This window comes from Spermophilus citellus (assembly GCF_964194105.1).
Source record: "Spermophilus citellus genome assembly, chromosome: 6".
NCBI lineage: Eukaryota > Metazoa > Chordata > Mammalia > Rodentia > Sciuridae > Spermophilus > Spermophilus citellus.
In genome coordinates, this window is record NC_138187.1 from 56,642,132 (window position 1) to 56,659,191 (window position 17,060).

A 17,060-nucleotide genomic window follows, 5' to 3' on the forward strand; every position below is an offset into this window, starting at 1 on the left:
AAGCAAAGACGGTTTGTCCTAGCTCTTTGCAACTTGACACAATAAAGTAGTTCCAAGTTCTATCTCTATGGTTTGTTTCCTATTGATGTAGCCCTAAGCAGAGACGGGCGCAAATCACTTTCATGGAAAGGGGTTGCCAAGCTTCCAAAAAACTACGAGTTTCCTGAAATCTCAGCACACATTTTTTCACCCAATCTTGATGACACTTTCAGGTAATGATCAGTACCCCAATCCCACTTGGCTCACCAAATTTCGTTCTTCTAGGTTAAACCGTTCGTTGGCAGTAACAGTTTTAATTTTTAGGTTTCACTCTGTTTTCTCCGATATGGATACATGTAGTTGGAACTCTAAATCAAACACGGTTTGTGCTAGCTCTTTGATTCTTGACACAATAAAGTAGGTCCAAGTTCTATCTCTATGGTTTGTTTCCTATTGATGTAGCCCTAAGCAGAGATGGCGCAAATCGCTTTCATGGAAAGGGGTTGCCAACCTTCCAAAAAACTACGAGTTTCCTGAAATCTCAGCACACATTTTTTCACTCAATCTTTATGACACTTTCAGGTAATGATAAGTATCCCAATCCCACTTGGCTCACCAAATTTCGTTCTTCTAGGTTAAACCGTACATTGGCAGTAACAGTTTTAAATTTTAGGTTTCACTCTGTTTTCTCCTATATGGATTCATGTAGTTTGAACTCTAAATCAAACACGGTTTGTGCTGGCTCTTTGAAACTTGACACAATAGAGTAGTTCCAAATTCTATCTCTATGGTTTGTTTCCTATTGATGTAGCCCTAAGCAGAGACTGGCGCAAATCACTTACATGGAAAGGGGTTTCCAAGAATCCAAAAAACTACGAGTTTCCTGAAATCTCAGCACACATTTTTTCACCCAATCTTGATGACACTTTCAGTTAATGATCAGTACCCCAGTCTCACTTGGCTCACCAAATTTCGTTCTTCTACGTTAAACCGTTCGTTGGCAGTAACAGTTTTAATTTTCAGGTTTCACTCTGTTTTCTCCTATATGGATACATGTAGTTGGAACTCTAAATCAAAGACGGTTTGTCCTAGCTCTTTGAAACTTGACACAATAAAGTAGTTCCAAGTTCTATCTCTATGGTTTGTTTCCTATTGATGTAGCCCTAAGCAGAGACGGGCGCAAATCACTTTCATGGAAACGGGTTGCCAAGCTTCCAAAACTCTACGAGTTTCCTGAAATCTCAGCACACATTTTTTCACCCAATCTTGATGACACTTTCAGGTAATGATCAGTACCCCAATCCACTTGGCTCACCAAATTTCGTTCTTCTAGGTTAAACCGTTCGTTGGCAGTAACAGTTTTAATTTTTAGGTTTCACTCTGTTTTTTCCGATATGGATACATGTAGTTGGAACTCTAAATCAAACACGGTTTGTGCTAGCTCTTTGAATCTTGACACAATAAATTAGTTCCAAGTTCTATCTCTATGGTTTGTTTCCTATTGATGTAGCCCTAAGCAGAGACTGGCGCAAATCACTTACATGGAAATGGGTTGCCAAGCTTCCAAAAAACTACGAGTTTCCTGAAATCTCAACACACACTTTTTCACCCAATCTTGAGGACACTTTCAGTTAATGATCAGTACCCCAGTCTCACTTGGCTCACCAAATTTCGTTCTTCTACGTTAAACCGTTCGTTGGCAGTAACAGTTTTAATTTTCAGGTTTCACTCTGTTTTCTCCTATATGGATACATGTAGTTGGAACTCTAAATCAAACACGGTTTGTGCTGGCTCTTTGAAACTTGACACAATAGAGTAGTTCCAAATTCTATCTCTATGGTTTGTTTCCTATTGATGTAGCCCTAAGCAGAGACGGGCGCAAATCACTTACATGGAAAGGGGTTGCCAAGCTTCCAAAAAACTACGAGTTTCCTGAAATCTCAACACACACTTTTTCACCCAATCTTGAGGACACTTTCAGGTAATGATCAGTACCCCAATCCCACTTGGCTCACCAAATTTCTTTCTTCTAGGTTAAACCGTTCGTTGGCAGTAACAGTTTTAATTTTCAGGTTTCACTCTGTTTTCTCCTATATGGATACATGTAGTTGGAACTCTAAAGCAAAGACGGTTTGTCCTAGCTCTTTGAAACTTGACACAATAAAGTAGTTCCAAGTTCTATCTCTATGGTTTGTTTCCTATTGATGTAGCCCTAAGCAGAGACGTGCGCACATCACTTTCATGGAAAGGGGTTGCCAAGCTTCCAAAAAACTACGAGTTTCCTGAAATCTCAGCACACATTTTTTCACCCAATCTTTATGACACTTTCAGGTAATGATCAGTACCCCAATCCCACTTGGCTCACCAAATTTCGTTCTGCTAGGTTAAACCGTTCGTTGGCAGTAACAGTTTTAATTTTTAGGTTTCACTCTGTTTTCTCCGATATGGATACATGTATTTGGAACTCTAAATCAAACACGGTTTGTGCTAGCTCTTTGAAACTTGACACAATAAAGTAGTTCCAAGTTCTATCTCTATGGTTTGTTTCCTATTTATGTAGCCCTAAGCAGAGACGTGCGCACATCACTTTCATGGAAAGGGGTTGCCAAGCTTCCAAAAAACCACGAGTTTCCTGAAATCTCAGCACACATTTTTTCACCCAATCTTTATGACACTTTCAGGTAATGATCAGTACCCCAATCCCACTTGGCTCACCAAATTTCGTTCTGCTAGGTTAAACCGTTCGTTGGCAGTAACAGTTTTAATTTTTAGGTTTCACTCTGTTTTCTCCTATATGGAAACATGTAGTTGGAACTCTAAATCAAACACGGTTTGTGCTAGCTCTTTGAATCTTGACACAATAAAGTAGGTCCAAGTTCTATCTCTATGGTTTGTTTCCTATTGATGTAGCCCTAAGCAGAGATGGCGCAAATCGCTTTCATGGAAAGGGGTTGCCAACCTTCCAAAAAACTACGAGTTTTTTGAAATCTCAGCACACATTTTTTCACTCAATCTTTATGACACTTTCAGGTAATGATCAGTATCCCAATCCCACTTGGCTCACCAAATTTCGTTCTTCTAGGTTAAACCGTTCGTTGGCAGTAACAGTTTCAATTTTTAGGTTTCACTCTGTTTTCTCCGATATGGATACATGTAGTTGGAACTCTAAATCAAACACGGTTTGTGCTAGCTCTTTGAATCTTGACACAATAAAGTAGTTCCAAGTTCTATCTCTATGGTTTGTTTCCTATTGATGTATCCCTAAGCAGAGACGTGCGCACATCACTTTCATGGAAAGGGGTTGCCAAGCTTCCAAAAAACTACGAGTTTCCTGAAATCTCAGCACACATTTTTTCACCCAATCTTGATGACACTTTCAGGTAATGATCAGTACCCCAATCCCACTTGGCTCACCAAATTTCGTTCTTCTAGGTTAAACCGTTCGTTGGCAGTAAGAGTTTTAATTTTTAGGATTCACTCTGTTTTCTCCTATATGGATACATGTAGTTGGAACTCTAAATCAAAGACGGTTTGTGCTAGCTCTTTGAATCTTGACACAATAAAGTAGTTCCAAGTTCTATCTCTATGGTTTGTTTCTTATTGATGTAGCCCTAAGCAGAGACTGGCGCAAATCACTTTCATGGAAAGGGGTTTCCAAAAATCCAAAAAACTACGAGTTTCTAGAAATCTCGGCACACATTTTTTCACCCTATCTTGATGACACTTTCAGGTAATGATCAGGATCCCAATCCCACTTGGCTCACCAAATTTCGTTCTTCTAGGTTAAACCGTTCATTGGCAGTAACAGTTTTAAATTCTAAGTTTCACTCTGTTTTTTCCTATATGGATTCATGTAGTTTGAACTCTAAATCAAACACGGTTTGTGCTGGCTCTTTGAAACTTGACACAATGGAGTAGTTCCAAATTCTATCTCTATGGTTTGTTTCCTATTGATGTAGCCCTAAGCAGAGACTGGCGCAAATCACTTACATGGAAAGGGGTTGCCAAGCTTAAAAAAAACTACGAGTTTCCTGAAATCTCAACACACATTTTTTCACCCAATCTTGAGGACACTTTCAGGTAATGATCAGTACCCCAATCCCACTTGGCTCACCAAATTTCGTTCTTCTAGGTTAAACCGTTCGTTGGCAGTAACAGTTTTAAATTTCAGGTTTCACTCTGTTTTCTCCTATATGGATACATGTAGTTGGAACTCTAAAGCAAAGACGGTTTGTCCTAGCTCTTTGAAACTTGACACAATAAAGTAGTTCCAAGTTCTATCTCTATGTTTTGTTTCCTATTGATGTAGCCCTAAGCAGAGACGTGCGCACATCACTTTCATGGAAAGGGGTTGCCAAGCTTCCAAAAAACTACGAGTTTCCTGAAATCTCAGCACACATTTTTTCACCCAATCTTTATGACACTTTCAGGTAATGATCAGTACCCCAATCCCACTTGGCTCACCAAATTTCGTTCTGCTAGGTTAAACCGTTCGTTGGCAGTAACAGTTTTAATTTTTAGGTTTCACTCTGTTTTCTCCGATATGGATACATGTATTTGGAACTCTAAATCAAACACGGTTTGTGCTAGCTCTTTGAAACTTGACACAATAAAGTAGTTCCAAGTTCTATCTCTATGGTTTGTTTCCTATTTATGTAGCCCTAAGCAGAGACGTGCGCACATCACTTTCATGGAAAGGGGTTGCCAAGCTTCTAAAAAACTACGAGTTTCCTGAAATCTCAGCACACATTTTTTCACCCAATCTTTATGACACTTTCAGGTAATGATCAGTACCCCAATCCCACTTGGCTCACCAAATTTCGTTCTGCTAGGTTAAACCGTTCGTTGGCAGTAACAGTTTTAATTTTTAGGTTTCACTCTGTTTTCTCCTATATGGAAACATGTAGTTGGAACTCTAAATCAAACACGGTTTGTGCTAGCTCTTTGAATCTTGACACAATAAAGTAGGTCCAAGTTCTATCTCTATGGTTTGTTTCCTATTGATGTAGCCCTAAGCAGAGATGGCGCAAATCGCTTTCATGGAAAGGGGTTGCCAACCTTCCAAAAAACTACGAGTTTTTTGAAATCTCAGCACACATTTTTTCACTCAATCTTTATGACACTTTCAGGTAATGATCAGTATCCCAATCCCACCTGGCTCACCAAATTTCGTTCTTCTAGGTTAAACCGTACATTGGCAGTAACAGTTTTAAATTTTAGGTTTCACTCTGTTTTCTCCTATATGGATTCATGTAGTTTGAACTCTAAATCAAACACGGTTTATGCTGGCTCTTTGAAACTTGACACAATAGAGTAGTTCCAAATTCTATCTCTATGGTTTGTTTCCTATTGATGTAGCCCTAAGCAGAGACTGGCGCAAATCACTTACATGGAAATGGGTTGCCAAGCTTCCAAAAAACTACGAGTTTCCTGAAATCTCAGCACACATTTTTTCACCCAATCTTGATGACACTTTCAGTTAATGATCAGTACCCCAATCTCACTTGGCTCACCAAATTTCGTTTTTCTACGTTAAACCGTTCGTTGGCAGTAACAGTTTTAATTTTCAGGTTTCACTCTGTTTTCTCCTATATGGATACATGTAGTTGGAACTCTAAATCAAAGACGGTTTGTCCTAGCTCTTTGAAACTTGACACAATAAAGTAGTTCCAAGTTCTATCTCTATGGTTTGTTTCCTATTGATGTAGCCCTAAGCAGAGACGGGCGCAAATCACTTTCATGGAAAGGGGTTGCCAAGCTTCCAAAAAACTACGAGTTTCCTGAAATCTCAGCACACATTTTTTCACCCAATCTTGATGACACTTTCAGGTAATGATCAGTACCCCAATCCCACTTGGCTCACCAAATTTCGTTCTTCTAGGTTAAACCGTTCGTTGGCAGTAACAGTTTTAATTTTTAGGTTTCACTCTGTTTTCTCCGATATGGATACATGTAGTTGGAACTCTAAATCAAACACGGTTTGTGCTAGCTCTTTGAATCTTGACACAATAAAGTAGTTCCAAGTTCTATCTCTATGGTTTGTTTCCTATTGATGTAGCCCTAAGCAGAGACGTGCGCACATCACTTTCATGGAAAGGGGTTGCCAAGCTTCCAAAAAACTACGAGTTTCCTGAAATCTCAGCACACATTTTTTCACCCAATCTTAATGACACTTTCAGGTAATGATCAGTACCCCAATCCCACTTGGCTCACCAAATTTCGTTCTTCTAAGTTAAACCGTTCTTTGGCAGTAAGAGTTTTAATTTTTAGGTTTCACTCTGTTTTCTCCTATATGGATACATGTAGTTGGAACTCTAAATCAAAGACGGTTTGTGCTAGCTCTTTGAATCTTGACACAATAAAGTAGTTCCAAGTTCTATCTCTATGGTTTGTTTCCTATTGATGTAGCCCTAAGCAGAGACTGGCGCAAATCACTTTCATGGAAAGGGGTTGCCAAGCTTCCAAAAAACTACGAGTTTCCAGAAATCTCAGCACACATTTTTTCACCCAATCTTGATGACACTTTCAGGTAATGATCACTACCCCAATCCCACTTGGCTAACCAAATTTCGTTCTTCTAGGTTAAACCGTTCGTTGGCCGTAACAGTTGTAATTTTTAGATTTCACTCTATTTTCTCCTATATGGATACATGTAGTTGGAACTCTAAATCAAACACGGTTTGTGCTAGCTCTTTGAATCTTGACACAATAAAGTAGTTCCAAGTTCTATCTCTATGGTTTGTTTCTTATTGATGTAGCCCTAAGCAGAGACTGGCGCAAATCACTTTCATGGAAAGGGGTTTCCAAAAATCCAAAAAACTACGAGTTTCCAGAAATCTCGGCACACATTTTTTCACCCTATCTTGATGACACTTTCAGGTAATGATCAGGATCCCAATCCCACTTGGCTCACCAAATTTCGTTCTTCTAGGTTAAACCGTTCATTGGCAGTAACAGTTTTAAATTCTAAGTTTCACTCTGTTTTTTCCTATATGGATTCATGTAGTTTGAACTCTAAATCAAACACGGTTTGTGCTGGCTCTTTGAAACTTGACACAATGGAGTAGTTCCAAATTCTATCTCTATGGTTTGTTTCCTATTGATGTAGCCCTAAGCAGAGACTGGCGCAAATCACTTACATGGAAAGGGGTTGCCAAGCTTCCAAAAAACTACGAGTTTCCTGAAATCTCAACACACATTTTTTCACCCAATCTTGATGACACTTTCAGGTAATGATCAGTACCCCAATCCCACTTGGCTCACCAAATTTCGTTCTTCTAGGTTAAACCGTTCGTTGGCAGTAACAGTTTTAATTTTCAGGTTTCACTCTGTTTTCTCCTATATGGATACATGTAGTTGGAACTCTAAAGCAAAGACGGTTTGTCCTAGCTCTTTGAAACTTGACACAATAAAGTAGTTCCAAGTTCTATCTCTATGGTTTGTTTCCTATTGATGTAGCCCTAAGCAGAGACGTGCGCACATCACTTTCATGGAAAGGGGTTGCCAAGCTTCCAAAAAACTACGAGTTTCCTGAAATCTCAGCACACATTTTTTCACCCAATCTTTATGACACTTTCAGGTAATGATCAGTACCCCAATCCCACTTGGCTCACCAAATTTCGTTCTGCTAGGTTAAACCGTTCGTTGGCAGTAACAGTTTTAATTTTTAGGTTTCACTCTGTTTTCTCCGATATGGATACATGTATTTGGAACTCTAAATCAAACACGGTTTGTGCTAGCTCTTTGAAACTTGACACAATAAAGTAGTTCCAAGTTCTATCTCTATGGTTTGTTTCCTATTTATGTAGCCCTAAGCAGAGACGTGCGCACATCACTTTCATGAAAAGGGGTTGCCAAGCTTCTAAAAAACTACGAGTTTCCTGAAATCTCAGCACACATTTTTTCACCCAATCTTTATGACACTTTCAGGTAATGATCAGTACCCCAATCCCACTTGGCTCACCAAATTTCGTTCTGCTAGGTTAAACCGTTCGTTGGCAGTAACAGTTTTAATTTTTAGGTTTCACTCTGTTTTCTCCTATATGGAAACATGTAGTTGGAACTCTAAATCAAACACGGTTTGTGCTAGCTCTTTGAATCTTGACACAATAAAGTAGGTCCAAGTTCTATCTCTATGGTTTGTTTCCTATTGATGTAGCCCTAAGCAGAGATGGCGCAAATCGCTTTCATGGAAAGGGGTTGCCAACCTTCCAAAAAACTACGAGTTTTTTGAAATCTCAGCACACATTTTTTCACTCAATATTTATGACACTTTCAGGTAATGATCAGTATCCCAATCCCACTTGGCTCACCAAATTTCGTTCTTCTAGGTTAAACCGTACATTGGCAGTAACAGTTTTAAATTTTAGGTTTCACTCTGTTTTCTCCTATATGGATTCATGTAGTTTGAACTCTAAATCAAACACGGTTTATGCTGGCTCTTTGAAACTTGACACAATAGAGTAGTTCCAAATTCTATCTCTATGGTTTGTTTCCTATTGATGTAGCCCTAAGCAGAGACTGGCGCAAATCACTTACATGGAAATGGGTTGCCAAGCTTCCAAAAAACTACGAGTTTCCTGAAATCTCAGCACACATTTTTTCACCCAATCTTGATGACACTTTCAGTTAATGAGCAGTACCCCAATCTCACTTGGCTCACCAAATTTCGTTTTTCTACGTTAAACCGTTCGTTGGCAGTAACAGTTTTAATTTTCAGGTTTCACTCTGTTTTCTCCTATATGGATACATGTAGTTGGAACTCTAAATCAAAGACGGTTTGTCCTAGCTCTTTGAAACTTGACACAATAAAGTAGTTCCAAGTTCTATCTCTATGGTTTGTTTCCTATTGATGTAGCCCTAAGCAGAGACGGGCGCAAATCACTTTCATGGAAAGGGGTTGCCAAGCTTCCAAAAAACTACGAGTTTCCTGAAATCTCAGCACACATTTTTTCACCCAATCTTGATGACACTTTCAGGTAATGATCAGTACCCCAATCCCACTTGGCTCACCAAATTTCGTTCTTCTAGGTTAAACCGTTCGTTGGCAGTAACAGTTTTAATTTTTAGGTTTCACTCTGTTTTCTCCGATATGGATACATGTAGTTGGAACTCTAAATCAAACACGGTTTGTGCTAGCTCTTTGAATCTTGACACAATAAAGTAGTTCCAAGTTCTATCTCTATGGTTTGTTTCCTATTGATGTAGCCCTAAGCAGAGACGTGCGCACATCACTTTCATGGAAAGGGGTTGCCAAGCTTCCAAAAAACTACGAGTTTCCTGAAATCTCAGCACACATTGTTTCACCCAATCTTAATGACACTTTCAGGTAATGATCAGTACCCCAATCCCACTTGGCTCACCAAATTTCGTTCTGCTAGGTTAAACCGTTCTTTGGCAGTAAGAGTTTTAATTTTTAGGGTTCACTCTGTTTTCTCCTATATGGATACATGTAGTTGGAACTCTAAATCAAAGACGGTTTGTGCTAGCACTTTGAATCTTGACACAATAAAGTAGTTCCAAGTTCTATCTCTATGGTTTGTTTCCTATTGATGTAGCCCTAAGCAGAGACTGGCGCAAATCACTTTCATGGAAAGGGGTTGCCAAGCTTCCAAAAAACTACGAGTTTCCAGAAATCTCAGCACACATTTTTTCACCCAATCTTGATGACACTTTCAGGTAATGATCACTACCCCAATCCCACTTGGCTAACCAAATTTCGTTCTTCTAGGTTAAACCGTTCGTTGGCCGTAACAGTTGAAATTTTTAGATTTCACTCTATTTTCTCCTATATGGATACATGTAGTTGGAACTCTAAATCAAACACGGTTTGTGCTAGCTCTTTGAATCTTGACACAATAAAGTAGTTCCAAGTTCTATCTCTATGGTTTGTTTCTTATTGATGTAGCCCTAAGCAGAGACTGGCGCAAATCACTTTCATGGAAAGGGGTTTCCAAAAATCCAAAAAACTACGAGTTTCCAGAAATCTCGGCACACATTTTTTCACCCTATCTTGATGACACTTTCAGGTAATGATCAGGATCCCAATCCCACTTGGCTCACCAAATTTCGTTCTTCTAGGTTAAACCGTTCATTGGCAGTAACAGTTTTAAATTCTAAGTTTCACTCTGTTTTTTCCTATATGGATTCATGTAGTTTGAACTCTAAATCAAACACGGTTTGTGCTGGCTCTTTGAAACTTGACACAATAGAGTAGTTCCAAATTCTATCTCTATGGTTTGTTTCCTATTGATGTAGCCCTAAGCAGAGACTGGCGCAAATCACTTACATGGAAGGGGGTTGCCAAGCTTCCAAAAAACTACGAGTTTCCTGAAATCTCAACACACATTTTTTCACCCAATCTTGATGACACTTTCAGGTAATGATCAGTACCCCAATCCCACTTGGCTCACCAAATTTCGTTCTTCTAGGTTAAACCGTTCGTTGGCAGTAACAGTTTTAATTTTCAGGTTTCACTCTGTTTTCTCCTATATGGATACATGTAGTTGGAACTCTAAAGCAAAGACGGTTTGTCCTAGCTCTTTGAAACTTGACACAATAAAGTAGTTCCAAGTTCTATCTCTATGGTTTGTTTCCTATTGATGTAGCCCTAAGCAGAGACGTGCGCACATCACTTTCATGGAAAGGGGTTGCCAAGCTTCCAAAAAACTACGAGTTTCCTGAAATCTCAGCACACATTTTTTCACCCAATCTTTATGACATTTTCAGGTAATGATCAGTACCCCAGTCCCACTTGGCTCACCAAATTTCGTTCTGCTAGGTTAAACCGTTCGTTGGCAGTAACAGTTTTAATTTTTAGGTTTCACTCTGTTTTCTCCTATATGGATACATGTAGTTGGAACTCTAAATCAAACACGGTTTGTGCTAGCTCTTTGAATCTTGACACAATAAAGTAGGTCCAAGTTCTATCTCTATGGTTTGTTTCCTATTGATGTAGCCCTAAGCAGAGATGGCGCAAATCACTTTCATGGAAAGGGGTTGCCAACCTTCCAAAAAACTACGAGTTTCCTGAAATCTCAGCACACATTTTTTCACCCAATCTTGATGACACTTTCAGGTAATGATCAGTACCCCAATCCCACTTGGCTCACCAAATTTCGTTCTTCTAGGTTAAACCGTTCGTTGGCAGTAAGAGTTTTAATTTTTAGGATTCACTCTGTTTTCTCCTATATGGATACATGTAGTTGGAACTCTAAATCAAAGACGGTTTGTGCTAGCTCTTTGAATCTTGACACAATAAAGTAGTTCCAAGTTCTATCTCTATGGTTTGTTTCTTATTGATGTAGCCCTAAGCAGAGACTGGCGCAAATCACTTTCATGGAAAGGGGTTTCCAAAAATCCAAAAAACTACGAGTTTCCAGAAATCTCGGCACACATTTTTTCACCCTATCTTGATGACACTTTCAGGTAATGATCAGGAACCCAATCCCACTTGGCTCACCAAATTTTGTTCTTCTAGGTTAAACTGTTCATTGGCAGTAACAGTTTTAAATTCTAAGTTTCACTCTGTTTTTTCCTATATGGATTCATGTAGTTTGAACTCTAAATCAAACACGGTTTGTGCTGGCTCTTTGAAACTTGACACAATAGAGTAGTTCCAAATTCTATCTCTATGGTTTGTTTCCTATTGATGTAGCCCTAAGCAGAGACTGGCGCAAATCACTTACATGGAAAGGGGTTGCCAAGCTTCCAAAAAACTACGAGTTTCCTGAAATCTCAACACACATTTTTTCACCCAATCTTGAGGACACTTTCAGGTAATGATCAGTACCCAAATCCCACTTGGCTCACCAAATTTCGTTCTTCTAGGTTAAACCGTTCGTTGGCAGTAACAGTTTTAATTTTCAGGTTTCACTCTGTTTTCTCCTATATGGATACATGTAGTTGGAACTCTAAAGCAAAGACGGTTTGTCCTAGCTCTTTGAAACTTGACACAATAAAGTAGTTCCAAGTTCTATCTCTATGGTTTGTTTCCTATTGATGTAGCCCTAAGCAGAGACGTGCGCACATCACTTTCATGGAAAGGGGTTGCCAAGCTTCCAAAAAACTACGAGTTTCCTGAAATCTCAGCACACATTTTTTCACCCAATCTTTATGACACTTTCAGGTAATGATCAGTACCCCAATCCCACTTGGCTCACCAAATTTCGTTCTGCTAGGTTAAACCGTTCGTTGGCAGTAACAGTTTTAATTTTTAGGTTTCACTCTGTTTTCTCCGATATGGATACATGTATTTGGAACTCTAAATCAAACACGGTTTGTGCTAGCTCTTTGAAACTTGACACAATAAAGTAGTTCCAAGTTCTATCTCTATGGTTTGTTTCCTATTTATGTAGCCCTAAGCAGAGACGTGCGCACATCACTTTCATGGAAAGGGGTTGCCAAGCTTCTAAAAAACTACGAGTTTCCTGAAATCTCAGCACACATTTTTTCACCCAATCTTTATGACACTTTCAGGTAATGATCAGTACCCCAATCCCACTTGGCTCACCAAATTTCGTTCTGCTAGGTTAAACCGTTCGTTGGCAGTAACAGTTTTAATTTTTAGGTTTCACTCTGTTTTCTCCTATATGGAAACATGTAGTTGGAACTCTAAATCAAACACGGTTTGTGCTAGCTCTTTGAATCTTGACACAATAAAGTAGGTCCAAGTTCTATCTCTATGGTTTGTTTCCTATTGATGTAGCCCTAAGCAGAGATGGCGCAAATCGCTTTCATGGAAAGGGGTTGCCAACCTTCCAAAAAACTACGAGTTTTTTGAAATCTCAGCACACATTTTTTCACTCAATCTTTATGACACTTTCAGGTAATGATCAGTATCCCAATCCCACTTGGCTCACCAAATTTCGTTCTTCTAGGTTAAACCGTTCGTTGGCAGTAACAGTTTCAATTTTTAGGTTTCACTCTGTTTTCTCCGATATGGATACATGTAGTTGGAACTCTAAATCAAACACGGTTTGTGCTAGCTCTTTGAATCTTGACACATTAAAGTAGTTCCAAGTTCTATCTCTATGGTTTGTTTCCTATTGATGTAGCCCTAAGCAGAGACGTGCGCACATCACTTTCATGGAAAGGGGTTGCCAAGCTTCCAAAAAACTACGAGTTTCCTGAAATCTCAGCACACATTTTTTCACCCAATCTTGATGACACTTTCAGGTAATGATCAGTACCCCAATCCCACTTGGCTCACCAAATTTCGTTCTTCTAGGTTAAACCGTTCGTTGGCAGTAAGAGTTTTAATTTTTAGGATTCATTCTGTTTTCTCCTATATGGATACATGTAGTTGGAACTCTAAATCAAAGACGGTTTGTACTAGCTCTTTGAATCTTGACACAATAAAGTAGTTCCAAGTTCTATCTCTATGGTTTGTTTCTTATTGATGTAGCCCTAAGCAGAGACTGGCGCAAATCACTTTCATGGAAAGGGGTTTCCAAAAATCCAAAAAACTACGAGTTTCCAGAAATCTCGGCACACATTTTTTCACCCTATCTTGATGACACTTTCAGGTAATGATCAGGATCCCAATCCCACTTGGCTCACCAAATTTCGTTCTTCTAGGTTAAACCGTTCATTGGCAGTAACAGTTTTAAATTCTAAGTTTCACTCTGTTTTTTCCTATATGGATTCATGTAGTTTGAACTCTAAATCAAACACGGTTTGTGCTGGCTCTTTGAAACTTGACACAATAGAGTAGTTCCAAATTCTATCTCTATGGTTTGTTTCCTATTGATGTAGCCCTAAGCAGAGACTGGCGCAAATCACTTACATGGAAAGGGGTTGCCAAGCTTCCAAAAAACTACGAGTTTCCTGAAATCTCAACACACATTTTTTCACCCAATCTTGAGGACACTTTCAGGTAATGATCAGTACCCCAATCCCACTTGGCTCACCAAATTTCGTTCTTCTAGGTTAAACCGTTCGTTGGCAGTAACAGTTTTAAATTTCAGGTTTCACTCTGTTTTCTCCTATATGGATACATGTAGTTGGAACTCTAAAGCAAAGACGGTTTGTCCTAGCTCTTTGAAACTTGACACAATAAAGTAGTTCCAAGTTCTATCTCTATGGTTTGTTTCCTATTGATGTAGCCCTAAGCAGAGACGTGCGCACATCACTTTCATGGAAAGGGGTTGCCAAGCTTCCAAAAAACTACGAGTTTCCTGAAATCTCAGCACACATTTTTTCACCCAATCTTTATGACACTTTCAGGTAATGATCAGTACCCCAATCCCACTTGGCTCACCAAATTTCGTTCTGCTAGGTTAAACCGTTCGTTGGCAGTAACAGTTTTAATTTTTAGGTTTCACTCTGTTTTCTCCTATATGGATACATGTATTTGGAACTCTAAATCAAACACGGTTTGTGCTAGCTCTTTGAAACTTGACACAATAAAGTAGTTCCAAGTTCTATCTCTATGGTTTGTTTCCTATTTATGTAGCCCTAAGCAGAGACGTGCGCACATCACTTTCATGGAAAGGGGTTGCCAAGCTTCTAAAAAACTACGAGTTTCCTGAAATCTCAGCACACATTTTTTCACCCAATCTTTATGACACTTTCAGGTAATGATCAGTACCCCAATCCCACTTGGCTCACCAAATTTCGTTCTGCTAGGTTAAACCGTTCGTTGGCAGTAACAGTTTTAATTTTTAGGTTTCACTCTGTTTTCTCCTATATGGAAACATGTAGTTGGAACTCTAAATCAAACACGGTTTGTGCTAGCTCTTTGAATCTTGACACAATAAAGTAGGTCCAAGTTCTATCTCTATGGTTTGTTTCCTATTGATGTAGCCCTAAGCAGAGATAGCGCAAATCGCTTTCATGGAAAGGGGTTGCCAACCTTCCAAAAAACTACGAGTTTTTTGAAATCTCAGCACACATTTTTTCACTCAATCTTTATGACACTTTCAGGTAATGATCAGTATCCCAATCCCACCTGGCTCACCAAATTTCGTTCTTCTAGGTTAAACCGTACATTGGCAGTAACAGTTTTAAATTTTAGGTTTCACTCTGTTTTCTCCTATATGGATTCATGTAGTTTGAACTCTAAATCAAACACGGTTTATGCTGGCTCTTTGAAACTTGACACAATAGAGTAGTTCCAAATTCTATCTCTATGGTTTGTTTCCTATTGATGTAGCCCTAAGCAGAGACTGGCGCAAATCACTTACATGGAAATGGGTTGCCAAGCTTCCAAAAAACTACGAGTTTCCTGAAATCTCAGCACACATTTTTTCACCCAATCTTGATGACACTTTCAGTTAATGATCAGTACCCCAATCTCACTTGGCTCACCAAATTTCGTTTTTCTACGTTAAACCGTTCGTTGGCAGTAACAGTTTTAATTTTCAGGTTTCACTCTGTTTTCTCCTATATGGATACATGTAGTTGGAACTCTAAATCAAAGACGGTTTGTCCTAGCTCTTTGAAACTTGACACAATAAAGTAGTTCCAAGTTCTATCTCTATAGTTTGTTTCCTATTGATGTAGCCCTAAGCAGAGACGGGCGCACATCACTTTCATGGAAAGGGGTTGCCAAGCTTCCAAAAAACTACGAGTTTCCTGAAATCTCAGCACACATTTTTTCACCCAATCTTGATGACACTTTCATTTAATGATCAGTACCCCAATCCCACTTGGCTCACCAAATTTCGTTCTTCTAGGTTAAACCGTTCGTTGGCAGTAACAGTTTTAATTTTTAGGTTTCACTCTGTTTTCTCCGATATGGATACATGTAGTTGGAACTCTAAATCAAACACGGTTTGTGCTAGCTCTTTGAATCTTGACACAATAAAGTAGTTCCAAGTTCTATCTCTATGGTTTGTTTCCTATTGATGTAGCCCTAAGCAGAGACGTGCGCACATCACTTTCATGGAAAGGGGTTGCCAAGCTTCCAAAAAACTACGAGTTTCCTGAAATCTCAGCACACATTTTTTCACCCAATCTTAATGACACTTTCAGGTAATGATCAGTACCCCAATCCCACTTGGCTCACCAAATTTCATTCTTCTAAGTTAAACCGTTCTTTGGCAGTAAGAGTTTTAATTTTTAGGTTTCACTCTGTTTTCTCCTATATGGATACATGTAGTTGGAACTCTAAATCAAAGACGGTTTGTGCTAGCTCTTTGAATCTTGACACAATAAAGTAGTTCCAAGTTCTATCTCTATGGTTTGTTTCCTATTGATGTAGCCCTAAGCAGAGACTGGCGCAAATCACTTTCATGGAAAGGGGTTGCCAAGCTTCCAAAAAACTACGAGTTTCCAGAAATCTCGGCACACATTTTTTCACCCTATCTTGATGACACTTTCAGGTAATGATCAGGATCCCAATCCCACTTGGCTCACCAAATTTCGTTCTTCTAGGTTAAACCGTTCATTGGCAGTAACAGTTTTAAATTCTAAGTTTCACTCTGTTTTTTCCTATATGGATTCATGTAGTTTGAACTCTAAATCAAACACGGTTTGTGCTGGCTCTTTGAAACTTGACACAATGGAGTAGTTCCAAATTCTATCTCTATGGTTTGTTTCCTATTGATGTAGCCCTAAGCAGAGACTGGCGCAAATCACTTACATGGAAAGGGGTTGCCAAGCTTCCAAAAAACTACGAGTTTCCTGAAATCTCAACACACATTTTTTCACCCAATCTTGATGACACTTTCAGGTAATGATCAGTACCCCAATCCCACTTGGCTCACCAAATTTCGTTCTGCTAGGTTAAACCGTTCGTTGGCAGTAACAGTTTTAATTTTTAGGTTTCACTCTGTTTTCTCCGATATGGATACATGTATTTGGAACTCTAAATCAAACACGGTTTGTGCTAGCTCTTTGAAACTTGACACAATAAAGTAGTTCCAAGTTCTATCTCTATGGTTTGTTTCCTATTGATGTAGCCCTAAGCAGAGACGTGCGCACATCACTTTCATGGAAAGGGGTTGCCAAGCTTCTAAAAAACTACGAGTTTCCTGAAATCTCAGCACACATTTTTTCACCCTATCTTTATGACACTTTCAGGTAATGATCAGTACCCCAATCCCACTTGGCTCACCAAATTTCGTTCTGCTAGGTTA